General features: G+C 42.3%; 1 protein-coding gene across 5 annotated transcripts in view; it reads left to right on the top strand.

Moving 5' to 3' along the window:
• Nucleotides 1-1432: 1432 nt before the first annotated feature.
• Nucleotides 1433-21135, top strand: part of KCNG2 (potassium voltage-gated channel modifier subfamily G member 2) — a 55490-nt gene continuing 35787 nt past the window's right edge. Inside the window, exon 1 of one of the 5 annotated variants that reach the window (XM_064705146.1) lies at nucleotides 1433-1848. The gene's annotated coding sequence lies outside the window, so the exon portion shown is untranslated. Of the gene's footprint in view, nucleotides 1849-2094; nucleotides 2232-2427; nucleotides 2537-3547; nucleotides 3635-4492; nucleotides 4576-21135 lie in introns of those variants that run through there. The other 4 variants (XM_064705145.1, XM_064705147.1, XM_064705149.1 and 1 more) reach the window with 4 other exon arrangements.

Raw genomic sequence — 21135 nt, 5'->3', positions numbered from 1 at the left:
CGGTATACTGTTTAATATTTTGGAATTATTAAAAGTGGAATTACATCTGTCCAGTCATGCTGACTCTTCACTTCTGAGGATGCACAACTAATCTCCAGTGCAAGCTGAAAGGTAACCTCTTAGAAGTGAGATCCTAATCTTCATAGCCTTGTCAAATTACTTATTGGGAATTAGAGGGGGAGGGGAAAAAAAGGAAATACATACGTCTGTGTATTTCAACACAGATTATTTTGAGGAAGTACAAGCCATACACAGGTGGGATAAATCCGTGCTAAATAAATAGAGCTGGCACAGAAAAGTAATTGCACAAAAATCTTATGCCAGGAGAAATATGTTCCAGGCTATCTGTGCTGTCAAGCAGCAAAAAAATGAAAATAAAAGGGTTTTGCTGTATGAGAAAGACAAGTGGTTTCAAATAGTTCTTTAACACCGATACGAACAAGGTCAGATTTTGCGATGCCTGTCTCACTTCCAGATTTCAGTGGGAGAGCAGAGGGGAGTGATTCATGGAGATCATGCAAGAAGCAGTGCTGAAATGGAGCTGAGAAGGCCATGAGCAAGGTCCTGCTTGTTTGTCTTTACATAGTGCAAGACAAACAGAATATGAAACGAAATTAGAAGGCAATGTACTTAATTGCCAATTCTGCTGTCTTGAAAACCAAATACTTTAAGAGCAATGAATTGTTCCCATGAAACTTGATCGATTTTGTAGCGGTTGCAAGAAATAATTAGTAAAAACCATGAAATGCATATACATGTACAAAGAGAATCTCCACAATAGCTACAGATACTCTAGGCAGAGCTATGTCCTGCTCTCCCTGAGACAGAGTTGGCTCCTTGCAGAGACAAGGGGCTGCCTGGGACTGACAGTTTCTGTCAAGTTTGACCTAACAAATTCTTGCTCTTGATCCACTAACTGAAAAAAGCAACTAATTAATACACACATAATCTTTGCTTCAATATTAAGAGGCAAAAATCATGACAGATGCCAGAACTACCCAGAATTTTCCCCAAGAGGAAGGGAAGGAATTTTTTTTTTTTAAATACACCAAAAATTAAAATAAATGAATGCCAGGATCAAAATAAAATAAAATAAAATAAAATAAAATAAAATAAAATAAAATAAAATAAAATAAAAGTGTTAAGACTGACAAAAAACTGGATTCAGGTACTAGCTACAGAGGCATTTTGAAAAAAGCTGACAGGAGATAAGAGACACCTCAGGAAATGCATTTCGATCCTTACAAATAGGTTGTAAGGATCCTAACCTACAAATAGGTTGTAACTTGGTACCTATCGAGGTTTAGCGGGGGGGCGGGAGGAGTCGGGGTAGAGCATCCTCGTTACTAAAACCATAAAAGTTACGAGTGTGGTTACCAGTGCGCTTTTGGTTTGCCCGGTGAGCGGCATCCTGCGGCGGTGTACATGCGGTGTAGGCGCGGGCAGAGCCCGAGCACTCACACCGGCATCCAAAGGCTTAACCTTCCCCCGAGCGCCCGCTCGCAGATCGGGGACATCAAGCAGGGCAGTGGTGTCTCCGTCCGACCGTCTGTGAACGCCGCTCCCCACTCTGCCCCCCGAGGGCTCCTGGCAGCCCCGGCACACACGACGGGGTCGGAGCCCAGCCGCGCTGTGCCGAAGCGCCTTACCGCGGGCTGCCGGCCCCGCTCCGGCTGCGCCGGGCAGGGGTAGAAACTCGGGGAAAGGGCTCTCCCCGCCTTGGGAAGCGCCTGGCCCGCCCCGCAGGCTCGCTGACAGCGCTCACCTGCCGGCTGCACGGAGCCGCCCGCGGGCTCGGAGCGGAGCGGAGCGGAGAACTCAGCCCGGAGCGCAGCGCAGCCAGCACAGGTCCGGCGCCCGGGAGAGCGCGATCGCCGCCTCAAAGCGTCACGGTCGGGCTCGGGATGAGTGCCTGGGCAACAGCGGGGCCAGCGCTGCCCCGATGAGGGGAGGGGGCCGCTGGTTAAAGACACGAATGACAGATGAGCGCCGCTGCCCGGCCAGGACGGAGCCCCCTGAGGCTCGCAAGGCGGCCGGGGCAGCGGCGCTCCGGGGCGGGGGGCCGTGCCCCGGCGGCAGGCGGCGCTCCGGGGCCGGCGCTGGGGCTGCGGCGGCGGCGAGCGGGGCCGCACCAGCCGGAGCGAGCGGGGAGCCGGGAGCGGGGCGAGGCGATGGAGCGGGGAGCAGCCGGCGCCGTCCCCCGTCCCGGCCGGGAGGAGGCAGCGCCTGAGGTGAGAGGGGCTGCGGGCGGGCGGGCCGGGGGCACCCGCTGGGCGAGGGACTGGCGCTGGGTAGCGGCAACTGCGCCGGTTGTTTGGCCGGCGGCACCGTGCGAAGTTGCGGGGTCCCGTCCCTGCCCGGGCCGTGTGCGGAGCAGGGGCACTGCCAGAGCCGGCGGAGCGCGGCCGCCCCGCCCCGTCCCTGCCGCCTGCCCCGGGCTGAGCGCTCCCGCGGCGGGCCCGGCCCTGCCCTGCCCTGCGGAGAGGAGCGGAGCGAGCACAGCCGGCCCTGCCCCGCACTGCGGCCGCCGCTGAAGGTACCGGGGCTGGGCGGGGGCGGCGGCGCCGGGAGCTGCGCCGGGGCACGGCCGCTGCCCTCCCGCTCTGCCCCGGAGAGCGGCTTTGCTCGCTTGCCTGCTTGGGGATTTCGGGCGGCGATTCGCTTTCCTTACAGAAACGGAGTGTGCGGAGCTGTCACGGGAATGACGGTGGTGTGCCCGTGCATGGAGCTGCACAGGGGCCCCAGATCCTATAGCTTTTGCTTAGGCAAAAAACCAGCTGCCGCTGGTTTCCCGGGTCTTTCTCAAGGTTTATGCAAAATTGAGTCTTTAGTCAGGCTGCAACATCTCCTAAATAATGTGTTTAGCTAACGTGATTATGAGTTTCAGTTTGGATCCTAGGCAAAATTTGCTCTGAATAGGCAAGGCATAGTTAATGTTTGGTAAATGCATTACTGTCAATTTGAGTGCATATGCATGATCATACCATAAATTCTGAAGGAATATGGAGGGGCTGTCTTTATTCAGGTCTATACCGTATGGTTTGAATATTCCAGCTTTGACACTGACCATGAAAACAGTGGTTAAGGGTTGTCCCAAAGAAGAAAGTACCTGACCATAAGACCCTTGATGAGCCTGATCACTTCTAGTGGAGTCTTTTTGGAAAGGCAATCTCTCCTTTCTTTGAAGCACTTGTGCAGCAGATACTTTTGCTAGAAGAACTTCTTACTGCATCTCTCTCCCCAGGGTAAAATTTGATAGGTCCATAAAAAGTGGCAAACCTCCACCTGAGGGCATTTTTTTAGTTCAGCCTGAAGCACCAAAGTTTCTTGAGAAGAAAAGCTGTCTTTTGAGTCTGCTTGTCCCTCCCCTGGCTATTTCCACGGTTCTGAAATTACTTGAGGGTGACCTTCAGAGAAAGAAGTCAGCTTTGCTCAGAGGATTTCAAACCTTTTTTTGTCCTTTGTAAGGCTTCTCTAAAACAAACAAGCAGAGCATTTCGAAGGAAACCTATGATTGAATATTCAGCAGTTCATTTCCCTTGGGTAAAAGCTGATAGATGTTTTCACTTGTTTTGGAAAAGTTTCTAGCCAAGCAAGAAAGATCTGATTTGACACTGCTGAAGTAAATAATGAGGTAAGGCAAAGGAAGGTAGTATTTTTTTGGTACATCACTCCTGATGTGTGGAAACAGGGGTTAGAAACTGGGTGAACTGTTGCGGGGCTTCTTCAATTATACTCTTATTTTGGTGGGTTAATCAGTGTATCAGTTTCTGTGAAAACTCAAGACTCCTGCCTTTTAAAAAACATTAGCAATATCACTGGATATTTTCAGGCAGTGCATATCTGAGACACTGAGACACTCGCCAAGAGATGAACAGCACTTGGCCCTGTGCCTCTGGGCTTGTGCCTAATAATACATCGCAGGAGCACTGCATTAGCTGTCAATAAATGTTTGCCTTCACTTCAGGCTGAAGTATGGAGTGGCTTTAAAACAGCACGGAGAGAAAAGTTTCAGCTCAGTTTTTAAGTGTGACACAGCCCTTTGTATGACTAACTTTTGGTTCTTGGATCTATTGTCAGGGTCCCCATTAATATAGCCCAGCTTTGTTTTGTGGCTTTGGTTTTGAAAACCTAAAATGCATGAGTTTATTTTTTTAATTTCCCCATAGTAGCTCTGTGTTGATAAAACAGATCAGAGAAGAGTTTCATTAGAATTGCATTTCTTTGCTGAACTTAGACAGGACTGTGATAGTCATATTCATATTTCCCTTTGTCATTGTGTTTGATTCTGGGAGAAATCCTTTTAAATGCCTGGCTGTGATTTCAGGACACTGTAAGAAGTTACCCCCAGGTAATCAGATTGTGCCTCGCACTGAACCCAGCACTGTCTGCAGTCAGACAGGATCACTAATCAAGCCAGTGTTGGATAGATTTTTTGACACTGTGGAAACTCTTGGACTTCTCCAGCGTGAGACCAGACTAATTGGAGAAGCTAGAGCCAGAAAAGCTGGTGGGAACTGAGGATGCCCGAGCTGTAGCTATGCTAACATTGTGCACTGGTACTCTTGGTACAGGGTGAGTACCCAAGTGGGGAATTATTCCAAAGTATTGTCTTCTGAATGCTTGACATAGCTTTTAGCTTGTGAACTTGCATGCACACTGCTATTTGATTGCTTTTTTGAATGATTAGGGGAAATACTGAGATGGATTTGAACCCTCTCTCCTCAGATTGTTCGCAAGAATAAAAAGAGGAAACATTTTAAGACTGAATGAATGATAAAAATAAATGTTCAATTTAAACAGTATTAAGAGAAGAAACAGGAAACTGGAGATAGTGGAAACTCCAAATCTTTTAAATGTCTGAGTGATTGAGGAGCTTTTCTCTTATTTTAAAAATTTCATGGGCAATCAAGGACCAGTGTGTTAAACCTGTGATACAGATGGGTTTCAGTAGAGGGTTCAGAAACTTTCAGATGCATGTAGGTGATAAGAATTGAGATTATTTCTTTTCAAATGTTTTTTCAGCTCTGCTAAAGACATGAAGAAACCTATCAGCTCTGGTGCAGTACCTCTTTAAATACTCAGTGTGCCTTGAATTGCATGGAATAACTTATTTGCTCAGTTAAGACATTATAGTTACCTGACTCGTGTGTTTCCCTACTCATATGAATGTCTTCATCAGATTCTAAGAGGTGCCATAATCAGCCAAGGGACTTCAGTGCTTTGTTTGCGTCAGGCATTTTTAAGAACCAATTAGTTAAACCTGACAACTTTAAGTTACTTGGTACTGCTTCCCTGGTGTATGCTGCCTCTGCACCACATGCATGTTCCATTTCAAGGCAGTTTCGCCCATGGAAAGTCAGGGTCTGTTGCTTCTGTTCCTCTTGTGTACTGTTTTACCTGTGAGAGACTTTTTCCTTGCTCTTCATTTAGTTTTGTTCTTCACTGGACTGAGATACAAATGCTAATTCAGATTGTCTGCACTGTGGTTAAATGATGAGCTGAGTGAGAAAAACAATGTTTGTGAATGCTCTGGTGCTGGTCATAGTGCCTGGTGAAAGAGCAGTGGCCTTTCCCTGACTTCGCAGCAGAGAGGATGGACACTCCCTATGCTATTTAAGATGAGAGAGGGGCTAGAGTCACTCTGCTTTCTTAATATTGTCCTTCTGCCCTTGCCAATTCAAAAATCATCTGTGATGGTTTACTGAATGCTGATGTGCTTTAGGATGAGTGCTTTACCTCTTCAAACTTCCAGTTCTTTCACTAACCTTAGGTGCATGAACAGCAATTTCTGGAGCATTTTTCTTCTTATTAAATATTTAAAATCTTTGTTTTTTCACCCTGGAATTAAGATAAGAAATATGCAGTGTCCCAGCTTCTTAACATGAACTGGTATCTCTGGTAATTGTTCAGCTTCTACCAACAAATTTGCCATTTCACCACTATTTGGTGATAAAATCTAAATCTTTAAAGCAAGTCAGAGGTTAGTGGTATTTTTTCCAAGTGACATAAAGCTAAAGAAGGAATTTAAATTACTGTAATTGAATTAAGCCACTATAGTCTATTCCTATTCCTGAGTAGAAAAGGTCCCGAATGATTTCTTTCTTCTTCTCTTTCAGGGTTCTAAATAACTACTTTAAAAATAAGGATAATTAAGACTGTAAGCTGTTGTCCGGTTTATCTCGGCTGTTTGAGGGGCCTGGGAGGCCCAGAGGTGGCCCGGAGATGGCCTTGAAGCAGCCCGCGTATCAAAGGATGAGAAGAGGCTTCAGTTCTTCTTTCTGGTTTTATGTTTATTAATTGTTTATCTAAAAGATGTTCTTTCAGCTCAACAGAGATCCGCACAGCAGTCAGCCATGGGCACACTGCCTCCCTCCGGGGCAGGCACCTATCTTTATACCCTTTGCTACGTATACAATATTTATCATTTTTCCCCAATACCATCTATTCTTATAACTCGGTGTACTCTCAGTAATAACCAATAGAAAGGTGCCACCGTGGCCAAAGAAGATGGAGGAGAGGAGGAAGAAGGAGGAGGACAGGACACACCCCAATTCCTCCATCTTACTCCTCTAAACCCCCCTGTACATAAATCTTAAACCTTGTGTCTCACCCTCTAATTAACTAATCTTTCCACCCTTCACCCCGGTGAGGCCCTGTGAAGCCCTCATCCTTGTCGTCTCCTGTGTAGGGTTAAAGTCCAGCTACCAGACACTTCTGGCAACATTCCAGGACTCCCGAGACCCCCAAGCTGGTCTCGGAGGCTCAGCATCTCAGGGCTGAGATTTTGAGATCCGACAAGCTGTGATACCAGCTATTGGTCAAAATAAATGTAAAACCACTATGTTTGCAGGCTACCTGCACAAACAATGGCTCTCCATGCTGTGTGCTTGGTCAGCCAGTGTCTTTCTGAGCTCTCAGTAGAATCTGTGATGCTTGTTGAAAACAAGAGATACAACTAAAGTGTGTTAAATTAGAGTTCTGCATAAGTTGCAGGAGATAAATCAATGTTTGACAAAGGATATGAGCATTTAAAAGAAAAAGCGTATTCAAGATTCTAGGAATATTAAAGCAACCAAGATGAAACAAAAATAAAGCATTAAAAATGTATCCCTTCAGTGTTGTTTCAAGAAGAAGAATTACACATGTTGGTGTTTATGGAGATTATTCTCATCTTCTTATTCAGAGCTTTGTGTTTCTTGAAGATATAAATAATATTTAGACGAAGATGGTACCCACAAGAAGCACTTCGTAAATATTAATGTTGTGGGGGATTTTTGGCAATTGAGTTAGAGCTGTTTGTCTCAGCCATATATAAATGGTTCTGTGAACAAAATAAATAGACTGATACCAACTGGACAGGGAGTAATGGGTAAGATCCATCTTTGTCTGTGTGCAGAGTAGTGCCAGGATGCCCATTAGGGAATGGGAGCAGTTGGGGCCATGCTGGTGATACCCTTCTCTGCCTGAATTCCATCGTTCCTTAGGGGGAAAAGGGTGCTGAGACACAGCAGGATCAAAGAATCACTTAGGTTGCGAAATCTCAGGATTTCTGCTGGTCAGAGTGACTCTTAGATACATACAAGTCTGTTTTCCCAGCCCGGCAGTCAAAGGAGGAGTCAGGATTCTACTGTTCTCCTTCTCCAGGTTGTTTATTGTTTCTTATCTATAACATTCTTTCTCTGGCCTGCCAAGGTCTGTTCAGCAGGTCAGACAGAGGCACACACTGACCGCCCTCAGAGCCGTTGTTGTCTTTTATACTAAAAACAAAGTGTACGTTATTTACAATAACTAACCTATCACCTATGCTAGACAGTGACTTTCTACCTTAAACCAGTCCAAAAGTGCCAACATCACCCAGAAGTTGGAGGCTAGGGAGAAGGAGAAAGAAGGACAAAGCACGCCCAAATTCCTCCATCTTGGGACCCCGAGCCCCCATACTAAAAACCCCAAAATTGTTCACCCTGTGATAAATTCACTATCATTCTACTTAAACTTTCTGGACTTGTAATTCTTCATGTAAAGGTGGTAGTTTGCTCCATGGGTCAAAATCAAAGGCACAGGGGTCTTGGGCTCTGTGACAGGGTCTCTGCCAGGGCCTCCAGTGCTCCAGGGCAGCCAGAGGAATTTCCTGGGTTCTGACAGTGAAAGACCTTTAAGATCATGAAGTCTGACTGATAACACTACCAAGCCCACTACTACACTGGTTTTGTTTAGTACACCTGGAATTTGAGAGTGGTCCTCTGGGAGCATTAGAGAGGATTTATAAACATGTTTATTTGTTTATTATATATCTCTTGCCATCTTGCAATGTTTATTGGGATTTCTTCTAATGTTTCTAGTCAGACAAATTCTTGGGATGAACTGACAATGTGACCAGTTTCCTAAATGTTCTGTGTAGCAGTTGTGTGTTGGCTGTGAACTGCATTCCTCAAATCATCATTTTGTGCACATTTGCTCTGCTGAGTTACAGGATATCTGTGATTTTAAAATGTTTAAGGAGAAACTGGACAGATTAAGGAAAAAGGAGGAGAAGTAAACTAGATTTAGGGCAAACCATCCTCCAGGGATTTGGCACAGCTGTGAGGATAATTTTTTGTGCCTAGCCCTGTGCTCCTGAAAACTAAACCTAACTTGTTCAAGTCTAGCACATTTCTGAGACTTTGGGGTTTTATCTGTCCAGGATGTTGAACAGGACTGAATCCTGAAATAGAAGCTCATTTCCACTCATGTTATAATTTCTCAAGTTAGAGCTGGACCTATACTACTCTTTTAAATGTTTATCACATCAAACCAGCTTTGAGTCAAGGAAATATACTGCTTGGATACCCATTTGTCTGAAAACAGGTATCTCTTAGTGCAGATCTGCTTACTTTGGTGACTTGGAGGGTGTAAACATTTGCATCCTTTCAGAATCTCTCCCTTTTGCCTTCTCTTCCCTCTTGGTCCCTGCCTTGCTGTGGTAGTGCATGGATTGTGAGCCCTGGTTTCTGTGCTGTGTACAACATTCCTGGTTCAGGTGGCTTTGGCATTACTGGGCTGTTACTGGCCTGAGCTGGAATTCATTCACAGCTAAACTCTGTATCTGTTTACAGCTGAAGCAACACTGAACTGCATAAGCAATAGTATAAGAGCATCACATTCAGAGTCAACAAGAATGGTAATGTGCTGGTTTAGCCACACAAATGATGTAGATTACGAAGGGACCAATATGTGATTCCCATTAATGGGTCTAGGTCATGTTGTTTGCCTGAGTGGTGTAAGGCAGGGTCAGCCAGGAACCTGTCTTACTGTCTGAATGTGGTTATCATAATGATGGACAGACTTTTGCAGTGTATAGAAAAAATCTCTAGGTTTTGTTTGGTTTTGGACTTTGGGGTTTTTTGTTAGGAGTGGGCGTTAATATGTTTCTAAGAATAAGAACCAGGATCTTGCTTTGGAAATGAGGTGGAAACAATTGCTAGAGAAAGTGCATTGTCAACACTGTGAATCATTGAATTCGCAGACTGAGCTTGAGGGAAGATGAGGGGTTTTTGAACTTCTCAGAGTGAAGTGTGAGAATCCTTGCTGAACAGATTGTAATGGACGTGAGGAAAATAGTTGTTTTCCTTCAGATTATGAGTGCAATTTTTTTCAGCTGGTAAAACCAGAAAGCCAGATCCTCAATGGAGACTCTGCAATCACGATATGAATTAATTCAACGAAACTCTGAGTGAAACTCAAGCCTCTTTAGAGCTTTTCAAACATTATCCCAAGACTAAAGTCTGTATGAGTTAGAATTCTACTTTATTTTTACCTGTCAGGATGAAATTTTTGCTTGGTTGTCACAAATTAAATCTCTTACCTCACAAACTGCCTTTGATAATGTTCCAAAGTTAAGGAACAGCTACTTGAAAAAGCGGATATTTCCCAGGACATGGAGAACATCTCATAAATCTTAGTTTCTAATTCTGACATCAGAAATTATTGCTTTTGGAGATCACTATAATGTGCTCCTAGTTAATGAAGATTGTTGTAGGCCATCAAGACTGATTCTTGCAGTGAAATTGCAGTTATATTTTGATGGCAGAAACCTGCTGTGTGCCTCCATGGATGGTCTAGTACCACTTTGTTACCATTAAGTGGACCTTTTGCCATCTTTTCAGACTGCCAGAGCTTGTTGTTCAGTTGAGCTGTTAAATTTGATTACAGTAATGCACGCTGATGTACACTAATGCCTGTTGATTGCAATAATGCGTACTGACATATTTCTGAACTTACCTCCATGTTCAGAATAATGACCAGCTTTACCTGCCAGGCCTCAGCAGGCAGTGAAGCCACAAGAGGCTGGTTTGTGATTTCTATTGATGCGCATGAGTATGCTAACTTTGAATGGTATCCTTTTTACGATGGCTTTCACTGTAGACGAGCACACAGTAAAATCGTGACCCTGTTACGTTTAATCAGATGGTTTCTGTGGCAGTACTCAATAATATATTCATTCTAAGTTCCCAGCTAAGTTTTAGGGGTTTTTCTGACTTGCATTCAGTTGAACTTGTGTTCATTATTTAGGTGAAAGTCATATCAATTCCTTAAGAAAGTCTCCTCTATTCAGCCTATGAGAAGGCAGGAACAACTCTAGTCACGCTAGTTCTGGTTCAGATAAGGTTGATTTGTTTTAAGTTCTGTACCTAGAATAATTTTATTGCCATCTTCTTGTCTGTTGTGTTTTTCAAGGTCATTTATTCAAATTCTGAGGAGTAGTTTTTAATGTTATTATATACTGTAAAGTCATCAAAGGTGTTTCAGGAAGGACTTTTCTGAGTACGACTTTAAAGCCTGCAAAAACTTTTGCAAATATATATGGATTAAGGAAGCTGATCAGGGTTACATATGAAAGAGAGAAAAAAGGGGGAATGTTGAAAAGTCTTTTCTTGACAAGTTTAAGTAGTCTAGAATGAGATATAAGGCTCCATTTCATATCTACTGTTTTAGAACCAAAAGGCTGAGTCCTGTAAGGCTGGGAAACACACAGCATACACAACATTTTCTTTATCCACCAGAAGCAGCATACTGCCCAGGCTTTAGAGAGTCCCAGCATTTTGCGATCGTAGATTGTGAATATCCTCTTTCACATGATTTTATCCTTCAATGTAAATGTCACTGAAATATTTCTCAGTTTAGTACTGCATTTAGTGTTTCCCTAAAAGCCTGATTTTGAGCTCAACCTCTCCTGATGGTTGTGTGAGGGTTCACACCATGAAGGCTTCCTCTGGCATCAGAGGGACTGGAATTTGTTCTGCAGACTGGTGTTCAGGGCTCTTCATTGGGAGCAATTCCTGGTTGCATGGCAGGGAAACGTTCTTTTTGGCTGAGGTAAATCAAAGGAGCTGTCCAGACCTACCTTTGAGTAAATGAGAACATGTCTCAGTCCTGTGTGTTTGTACTTGTATTTCTTTGTACATCTGCAGTGGTCTAGAGTTAGAACCCTCAGAGTTATGGATGAAAAATATATCACTCTTGGACCAACAAGAGTAAAACTTCTGATTTCATTTCTTTCCTAGCTTTAAAATAAAAAATTGTGAAAAGATGTCATTCAGGATTAGACATTCAATGTCTAATCCTGAAATGCTTCACCATTAGATCATAGAATTGTAGAATATCTTGAGTTGGAAGGAATCCACAAGGATCCTTGAGTCCATGGAAGCAGTTTGTTCTATGGCTTCTCAGTTTCCACTGCAATCTGCTGGTGTTCTTGCCTAATTGCTTTTCAATTAAAATAGGTGATTCTCACTTGGCTTTCTTCCTCTACTCTGAGTTCCAATGTGATGGTTCTGCACTTGGGTCAAGCCTCAGGACTGCCCAGCTTGGTCTGTTTGTAGACATGTATGATCTGGGATGTACTTTCCATTTGGAAGTCACTTTGGCAAGCTCTGCTTTTCTCCTGCAGGAAGGGAATCAGCATAAATACCTTTAAAACATGCACTAGCTTGGACTTGGCACCGTAATACTGTGTCTTCTTTAGGTGAAAATTTTAACTGAGCAACTGCAATCAAAGATTGGCCTCTCCCTGCACTATCCCAGTGGCATTGGAGAATAGAATATTATGAGCTGGGAGGGACCTTTCATGAGTAATTCACACAAACCACTGAGTACGTTGGTGTCCTGAAGCTGATGGGCTCACAAAATGTAAGGGGTTTCAAGTGGCTCTTTATAGAACATTGTAAAGCCTTTTATTTATCAAATCTCATACACACTCTTTTATTTATCAAATCTCATTCATTCTAATAACTAGCTCAGAGTTCTTGTGCTTTGTCATGTTAATAAGTGCAGTGAATCATCTTTAATAACCATTGCATTTCTCTGTAAGCTCTGATAGCATCTGTGGGAGACTGTGACAAATAATACCTGTTCCAATGCTGCACATGTGGATATGCATGCTGTTTTGTTTCACATCAAACATGGCTCCTTGTTCAACAACCTACTACAATTCTAAATACTGGGTTTTTTTTTTTTTAAAGATTATCTAGAATTTATTTATTCCTCAAATGAAGGGATTCACCTTTAGCTTAAGTGAGAGAAGACTGGTGTACAATCCAAAACTCATACTTTGATACTTTTTAATAAACTGGATTAATTGATCTTCTTATAAAAAAGTGTTACAAGAGGGGCACATTGCTCTATGCACACATCAGCATGAAGAACCAGAAAGTCAGATGAGGATTTGTCATGTGTAGTGGCAGCCACCTGATTCTTTTCTGAAGCCTCTGGAGTCAGCATTTCTCTGGGCTCTTCCTATTTCATTCTTGGTCAAGATTTTTCAAGCACATTCAGACTATTGAAGTTTAGTGACATGATTCCTTCCTCACTTTTTTGCTTCCTTGGCATCCTTTATACCACTCTTGGCATTCTCAAAAGAGAATTAAAGAGAAAAACTATTAAAGAGAAAAAGTACCATGAAAAGATTCTACTCTACAATTTTTAAGTTATTCTATGCATCACTGGAGATTTCCGGGAAAGATCTTGAAGCAAGAGACAGAGCTAAAGTTAAATTCAATAGCATAAGAAAGGTATAAAAGAAATCAAACCCTTTGATTTCAGAATGTAAAGGAAAATGCAGCACTGGGGTTTAGGGGCAAACTTCTCCACAGAGTGGGATACATCATGAATGTGCGGGTTCTTTGAACCTTCCAATGAAGTGTTCTGTAACTACTGATTTTGTCATCCTGTTGCCACCTATGAAAGCTAGTAGGCATGGTCCAACTTTGAGGCATCCATTGCTGGAATTTAAGCTGGCTATTAAATGTATTCAGGTGGTCATAATAGAATGATCCACTTTCAATTAAAATAAGTTAGTGTAGAATTACCACAGACTGGTGTTTTGACTTAAAATACTGCTAGGTCAGAGTAGAACAACAGTGTTCAGGCTGTTTATCTGTATATTTTGCATTATTTTCTGTCCTCTGCTGTAATAAGCAAGAGTTTTTCTCAATTCATTTTGTGCATTCACCTACCCATTCACAGAGATAACAGGTGTCACCTGAAATGGTTTCAGAGTCACCAGTTGCACATTCATGGGACTGTCTCTGAATATAGGTGTGACCAACTAGGATCTGACAATGCCTGACTTCAGGTTTCTGAATTAACTCCTCAGTCCCATGTAGGGGCTGGATGAAAGGCAAAGGCAAGAGGGAACATGACATTGTGCCCTACATTGGTGATGGTACAGAGCTTGTGTCTCGTACAGTGATAGTGAGAATGGAAGATAATGAATGAGTGTGATAAGGAAAAGTGTGTCCCTCTGCCTTTTCCGTAATTTCATCCAAGCCAAATCCAAGCCAATTGGTAAACGTTGGAGTGCCAGGAAACAACATTTGGGCTTCCAGGGATCCAGTGATGGATTTTAACACATTTTTGTGTTGCTTATTTTCCAGTGTTACATTTTTGCTATACCAGTGGGTTCTCAACGGCACAGGAATAAGTACATTAGTACACTTATGATTAGGACTTTGTAGTTATGTAAAGGCAGTCTCATTTATGAGGTTTTATTTCCCACCCACATTCCATCCTTTGGCTTTTATTATTTTTTTGAGTGGAGAGGCAGGCACGAATGTGAGGGGCAAGACCTTGGTCGTTTTGCAGGGGCAAAATGTGTGGAAAGTGATGCCAAAGTCCCTTTGGAGAGGAAGACAAGGCAGGCAGCCAGGGGGGTTAGGAATGCCTGCTACGAGCTGGCATGCAGGATGTGGCTGGAGGGAAGGCTTAGGTGAGACTGCAAGAGGGAGGTCTTGCCTGGAGTTCCATTTCAAAGCTTTTTGAGCCCAGGAAAGGCTGGGAATGGTTTGTGAGCAAGCTTGGCTGAAACAGCTCCATTATTGCACTAGACAGTGCTGACTCCTGATTGGCACTGGTGTCACAGAACTCTTCAAGGAGTCTCTCTTGGTACAGAAGGTACCACTCAGCCTCAATGACGCATACTGAAGATTTTGTTCTTTTCAGCATGTTATAGGGATAGATTTAGGCTCGGCCTAGCAGAGCTTGTCTCCCATTGCCTCTCCCCCTGCTCCCTTGATGCAATGCAAGGGAATCAGAACCACACTGACTTCTCTCCACCTCCTCAACCCTGCATGCTCCTCACAAGAAACCAGAAAAAAAGAGTGTGTCACATGTCACTTGTGTCTGTGATTCAGCCTGCCAAGGACCCTCAAAGGATCATGTGTCCTACTGCATCACCTGGTACAGTGTGTGTGGAAAAGAGGCACCTGCTCCTTTGTGGGGTGCCTAAGGCACCAGAAACCTGTTTGAGTGACTTGAGGTGGGGCAAGAAGACATAAGCCCACAACTAAGTAAAGTGCACACGGTTTTGGGGAAGGCTGAGCCAGCGGGCTGAAGCACACAGAGCTGGTTTCCTGCAGAGGGGATGCGAGCGAAGGAGGGATAGGCAGCAGCATATGGCAGTTCAGCTCTGAAAAGGAGCTGTGGAAAATGGCAGCTCCTTATTTAGCAGATCAGCTTCCTCTCTGGATGCCCTGACTGGATTTTGTAGACCTAATTCTTTCCTTGATAACTGAATGGATTTGGTCTGGAAATAGAGAATCTCATGGTGCCTCTAACTGAAGATTTTTTCTGGAGTGGAAAGACACTATCAATTTCAAGGCAAATAACATATGTTTGAGGAGAATTTTAGGAGGCTGCATATCAAGATTTTAGGCCAAACCCTGACAAAACATTTGGAAAGCATTTCAGAAGTAAGTAAATGCAAAAGATAGAATCATGGAGCGGGGGAGAAAAGTCTGTTTACTTTCATCTGCTCTTTAGCTGGACAAAGTCAAAGGAAGATCTTTGCTTAATCACAGACACGTCTTGGAAACACCTGCAGGCTGAATCTTTGAATAACCTCCTTCCTCCTACTCTGAATGTTTGGAATGGGAAGCACAGGTGGGATGAGACTGGGGCTTAGGAGAAAGAGAAATTGTGTTTGTTCTGGCAAGCTGCACATTTTATTGTCATTTGAAGCTACGTTAAGGTCAGTCTTGTGCTCTGTGAGTCACCTGGAAGAAGTCATGGAGCAGTGCCAGGAGCTGGCAAGCAACTGATAGTAAGTAACTGACTTAACTACAGTGATATGGTTGGAATAGAGCCAGAAGGCCAGATATGACAAAAATAGCTCAGTGTAAGTGACAGATTTCATTTTCCTGTGCACTTTTATGGCCACACACAGTTATTTTTCATGTTCCAAGTCAACATAAGAAGTACCAATTTTCAAAGCAAGAATTAGAGCAGGAGGCCTGCAGAATATTTCTTTGAATTTTGACTTTGCAGCATGTTTCTAGTCTAGTATAAAATTTACTGGCCTCACCCTCCAGAAGGAAAAAAGAAAACAAAGAGATGCTGAAATAATATATATCCTATTTGCCTTAGGCAAAGCAGTCAGTTAATGTCATTTCACTAAGAGTAGTTGAAAAAGTGATGAGGAGAAGAACTGTTCAGGAAGTGGAAAGAAGTATGTAAAGCATGCACTTCTGGTTTTAGGGTTTGTATAGTGTGCCCAAGTTCTACTTCTAAGCATTGAATGACAGATGAAGTAAGACTGAGTAAGGCTAACTAGAGAGGTATGCTCAAAATTTGTAGTTGTATCTTGTCAGGGTGAACTTTATGTCCTTTTGCATCAGTATTGAATTTCAGCAGACCAAATTTTGAAAGGTTTTAGAACTGCCAAGGATAATGAAATGAGATCAGTCTGTGGAAGGAAAAGAAGTTGAAGGATTACAAAAAGTGCTGACACTTAACGTAGTAAACTGAAAGCCTAAGGGGTACACATGCTACTTAGCAGGAGGAAAGAAGCCTAATCAAAAGACAGGAGGTTTGATACCAGTCCTTGTCCTAGAAGGTAAACAATTGTATGAAAAAGAGGGGCATATGGAAGGTTAGATGTAACTATTGCAAGTAGTCATTGGAAGTTTCAAGTGGTGAAATATTCAGAATTAAACAGAAAGAAATCAGAGGTTTAAGGTAGCCTTTATTGGAACTTAACTCATTGGAAAAGGTTTTAAGAATAGGTATATGTCAGCAAAACAGAGTGACCCTGAAATAAATTATGAATGTACCAATCGCACAACTTTGCTTGTTCTGTTTGTGGAAGCACATTCTGCATTTTATAAGAGCCTCTGACCAGATTTATTTTCAGTGGATCAAATGTGATTCTTTTCATAAAGGAACTGAAAATGTATAAAAGGATAGCAATAATTTACACTGTTGCAGCTTAGAATGTGTTTCTTAATGTGCAATATCCTCTAGATTAAATAGCCAAGTCTTTGTTTGGCTTCTGGTTTGTTTATTTACAATCAGTCAGGTATGAAAAATCTACATTTGACAGTGTACAGATGCATTTGAAAAGGCATTTGAATAGCTGCACAGCTAAGTAGCTGATACGGTTATGTGGACGTATTTTGAACATACAAATAAGGAGGTGGTGAAAATGCAACCTTAAATATAATTTATTTTTGCCACGGTTTTGATAATTTAAAGAGTTGTTTATTGAAAGCATCAGGAAAGCTTCATGTGTTGCCCTGTGTTCTAATAGTTACTCACCAGCCCTTTTGGGCTGGCACACTCAGCAGTGATCGAGGATGCAGAACAGATAACAGCAGTGCACAGACCCAGACATGAAAAGTCAGGGTCAATCTCAGCTTCTGAACCAAGCACCAAAGAAAGCTTGCCAGGTAGGAAGGTAATTAAAGTATTGTTTCAAAAATCAATTTCAAGGCCTGTGGGGATGAGATCACAATAGCTTTGAAGCTAGGATCTAGGCAAATAAATTATAAGTTATTGTTTCCAAAATGTAGCTTCAGTAACCTGTATTCGGTTAACTTTTGACTTTATGGCTTAGATTTGATAGCTAAAACTGGGATGAAGTTTGCAGTAGATAACAATTGCAGGTCAATTCTTTAGCACATGTGACAATGACTGCTGATTTATATAAACTATTTCACATAATGTAATTATGCAGCTGTCTGCAGAAGGAAAAATGGACCTGGTAATGAGGAGCTGGAACTGATGCATGGTGAGTTGATACTACAAGACATTTATTTGGGGTGAAAGGGTCCTTAATAAGAGGAAAAGTATGTTGCTCCAGCAAAGAATAACTTGGAGAGAGAGTAAAGAAACTGTTCAAAAGGAGAAGAGATCTGCCAGGTTAGTAAGAAAGATTATTAGATCTGCCAGGAAGTAAGAAAAGATACTGCAAGTGACTTCTTCGCCTTTTCAGTACTAGGAAAGCGGCAGAAACTAGGCTAATGGACAAAGGTGTTTTATTCATGCTTTAGAAAAAAAAATTGAGCTCAAGATTTGGTTGAGGGGATCACCGATTAAAAAGTGACATGGACATAAGAGAAGATGTCCATAAGGGAAGTGCTCATCAAGAGCTGTGACACTTTCAGGAGAATTTGAAATGATTATGTCTGTGACTTGTATCAAATTCCTCCCCACTGTCTGTCTGGGACGGCTTGACTGGGGTTCTGCAGTCTTCATTGCTCCTGTCTTACTGGGTTGAAAATAAAGATGTTAAGGAAAGAAAGATGTGAAATGAGGTGGAAATGAGGCAGCATGTTGTCTATTCTCTCACCTTGTTCCCATCTTGTCCCTATAATCCTAGACTCAGTGCTCAAGAAGGCTCCTTTATAGTGGTTTCTATATTGCTTCCTCTTCTTCCTCTCATTTGGTGGAACCACACAGACTCCAGTAAGTCTTGCTGAACCTGAGAGAGCTTTGATTTTCTCTGTGCAAAATCACAACAGTCTGAAAACCTTAACAGGTTTACATGCAGAAAGACAATCTGCATCTTTCTGTATCGAGAATTAAAACACCTCCTTAATTTAGGCGTGTGTAGCCTGTCTGTTCTGCAAGATTTCATCTGCAGTTTGTAGCTGTGTATTTATAAATCTTTATGACAGTCTGACAAACACACAATATCCAGGCATTCCAACACAGTGAGTGCTCACATGATGGCTGTACATACATTATGAAAAGTGCTTGCTTTACTCTCAAAGACTGGTGAATTAAGTGGCTTTGCTTTTTCTGTCATTGCAACAAATTCCCAACTTTGTCAAGTCAGTGGGAATGCAGATTATGCATAAAACAGAAGCAGGAGAAAGCATGAGATTCTAACACATGAAAAGGATATTTAGGTGGTTAGGTTTAATTTATTTTTCATAGCTGGGCTTTGGTTTTGTATAAATACAGTGAGTAGTAGAATTTCTACAGTTTGGAGGAAACTGGGACTTTTTTACTGTGATTCATAAAGGATGCATTTTAGTTTGAAACCCTTCTACTTTACCAGTCCAGGATCAGGAAGGCTATTTGCTATTTTTAGAAAACAGCATTTATCCAGCAGCAGAAGAGGTAGCACCACTTGACATTAACCCTTTCACTGGCTTCTCTTTTTCTATTTGGCTCTTGGGTGTGAGCATGTGGAAGGGTGAGGCCCACCAGATTTTCCATAATGACATTGTATGACCACGGTATTTCCAAAAATAAGGAATAATTTGCACTGTTTTTCAACCTGTACACACGTTTGTACACACATTATAACTAAACACAGACTTATTTCCAGCTGGTCCCCATCACAAGTACCTTTATATGAGCAAACACCTGATCAAGCTACAGACACTGGAAATTCACATGCATAGGCTGAGTACTTGCAAAACCAGTATCTGCAGTGATCACATTGAACTTGAGCACTGAGGAGTTATGCTCTGATTACAGATTCAGCAAATTGCTGAATGTGTTTATCTTGGGTAAAACAGCTATATTTATTTAGTAATAAATATAGCAGCCTAATGTGAATCTTATGGAAACTTCATCTAGGATAATGTTTAGCTTTAATTACAGAAATTTTCAGGTTTACATGCACCAAAGCATGGTAGAAATCCACTATTTTTTAAAATAGCACTTCTGCTGTTTCAGTGAGTATCTCATCTGCATGGAGAGATCAGTTGGTCTGCAGCACTCACTTTTGATGTAAGAGTGCCATACTGTAAAAAGTTATGAATATGGAGGATCTTTTGTCACTGCCAAGAGATTAAAAATAAACCCCAAGAGGCTCTGTGTGCAAAGATTCTCAAAGGACCTGTTTACCTAGGGTAGTTCTGGTTGCCCAAAATGGCTCATTCAGATGTACTAGCACATCATTCTTGCCATCCAGCTGTTGCTGTTGTGCCACATGTGCTGTCCTCAGATATGCCAAGGTGTCTCAAATTGCCCTGGGTGCCTCTATGCAGGCACCAGATTCAAGCTGCTCATTTCCACTGGAAGCCAGTGGGAGCTGATGGCTGATTTGACCCTCCTTGGTGCTTCCTGGCCTTGTGCTCCTGTGGACTGGAGCTGTGCCACAGGCATGTCATGTTGCAGATCTCATACCTGTCATTTCCCTGCCTGTTGAGGGGAATATATGGATATCTGTATAGATACACATATGAATGGGGGAAAATACAGCATTTTCTAGGGGAGTGTTTATATATAACTAAGCATGGGCTTAGTACCAGTTATGTATGTACTTGGTAATGGTTTTCTTAGGTGATATAGCAGACTGGGATCCTGATTCTGAGAGCTTTTTACAAGCTGCTTGGCACTTGCTGACTTACATTAAGAGTGCAGGAATTCAGCATGTGCTTGAATTAGGCTCTAAAATAATGAAGTAACTGCTTTCACTATGTTGATCTCTATCCTTTTATTCTTCTCCTCTGCCTTCACACTGTAAATTACATGTGGGTTTTTTTTTATTTAGTAGTTGTAAACATAAAACCACCACATTATTCTCATTTATGATCACATTTTATCTCAAAACAGTGCCATTTACATTTCTTAGCTGACCACAAGAGGTTTAGCTAAGTGCTTTCTCTCTCCCACTCTCTTTCTTTAAATCCACCTGTGTTTGCTCATGTCTCTTTATTTATTTCACACTTTGTTTCCCTTTCAGATCATGAAGCTATCCTTAACACAAAAACATTTCTGTAATGATGACAGAGACACAGAAACATATCTTGTGAATGGGGTTTACTGTATAGCACTGGTAGGATCTTTCCAGTTCTGCCCATCAAGTCTTCACAGGGGTACCCTCCGCTCCAGCTCCTCAAAAGCCTGAGGACAGACCTCTCTAGAGCCCAATTCCACAGCCCATTCAATTCCTGTTGATTCAGTTGAAGCTAGACTTCGTGGAGTATGATTATACACTTCAGGACAAGGTTTCTGAGGCCAAATGGGATTTCAAGTTGCTGTCAGGGTATAGAAGTTTTCACCAGCCAAATAAAATATTGCTGTTGGGAAGGGGACTGATTGAACTGGAGAGCAGCTGCTTAATCAGAGTTTAAAATAAATTATTCTGTATCTGTGAGCTCCTGAGACTGAATGCATTAAATAAAATAAAACAAGGTCATTTAAAGTGTAAAATAAATAATACAAAAAGAATTATGCAGTACAAATCAGATTACATGCATTTTTTTTTTGAGCATCTTCATTAAGTAGCTGTTAGCTGCATGCTTGCCAATCTTTATTCAGATTTTTAGATGCTGTGCTTTAGATATCTGTGCTTGCTTTTTACTTGATGAGCAAGCAAATTGGATATGAATTCATATTTTATGAGATGTCTTTTAATTAAAA

The sequence above is a fragment of the Zonotrichia leucophrys genome, chromosome 2 (assembly GCF_028769735.1).
Source record: "Zonotrichia leucophrys gambelii isolate GWCS_2022_RI chromosome 2, RI_Zleu_2.0, whole genome shotgun sequence".
NCBI lineage: Eukaryota > Metazoa > Chordata > Aves > Passeriformes > Passerellidae > Zonotrichia > Zonotrichia leucophrys.
Note: the sequence above shows the minus strand (reverse complement) of the source record. Positions and strands in the feature narration are given on the sequence as shown.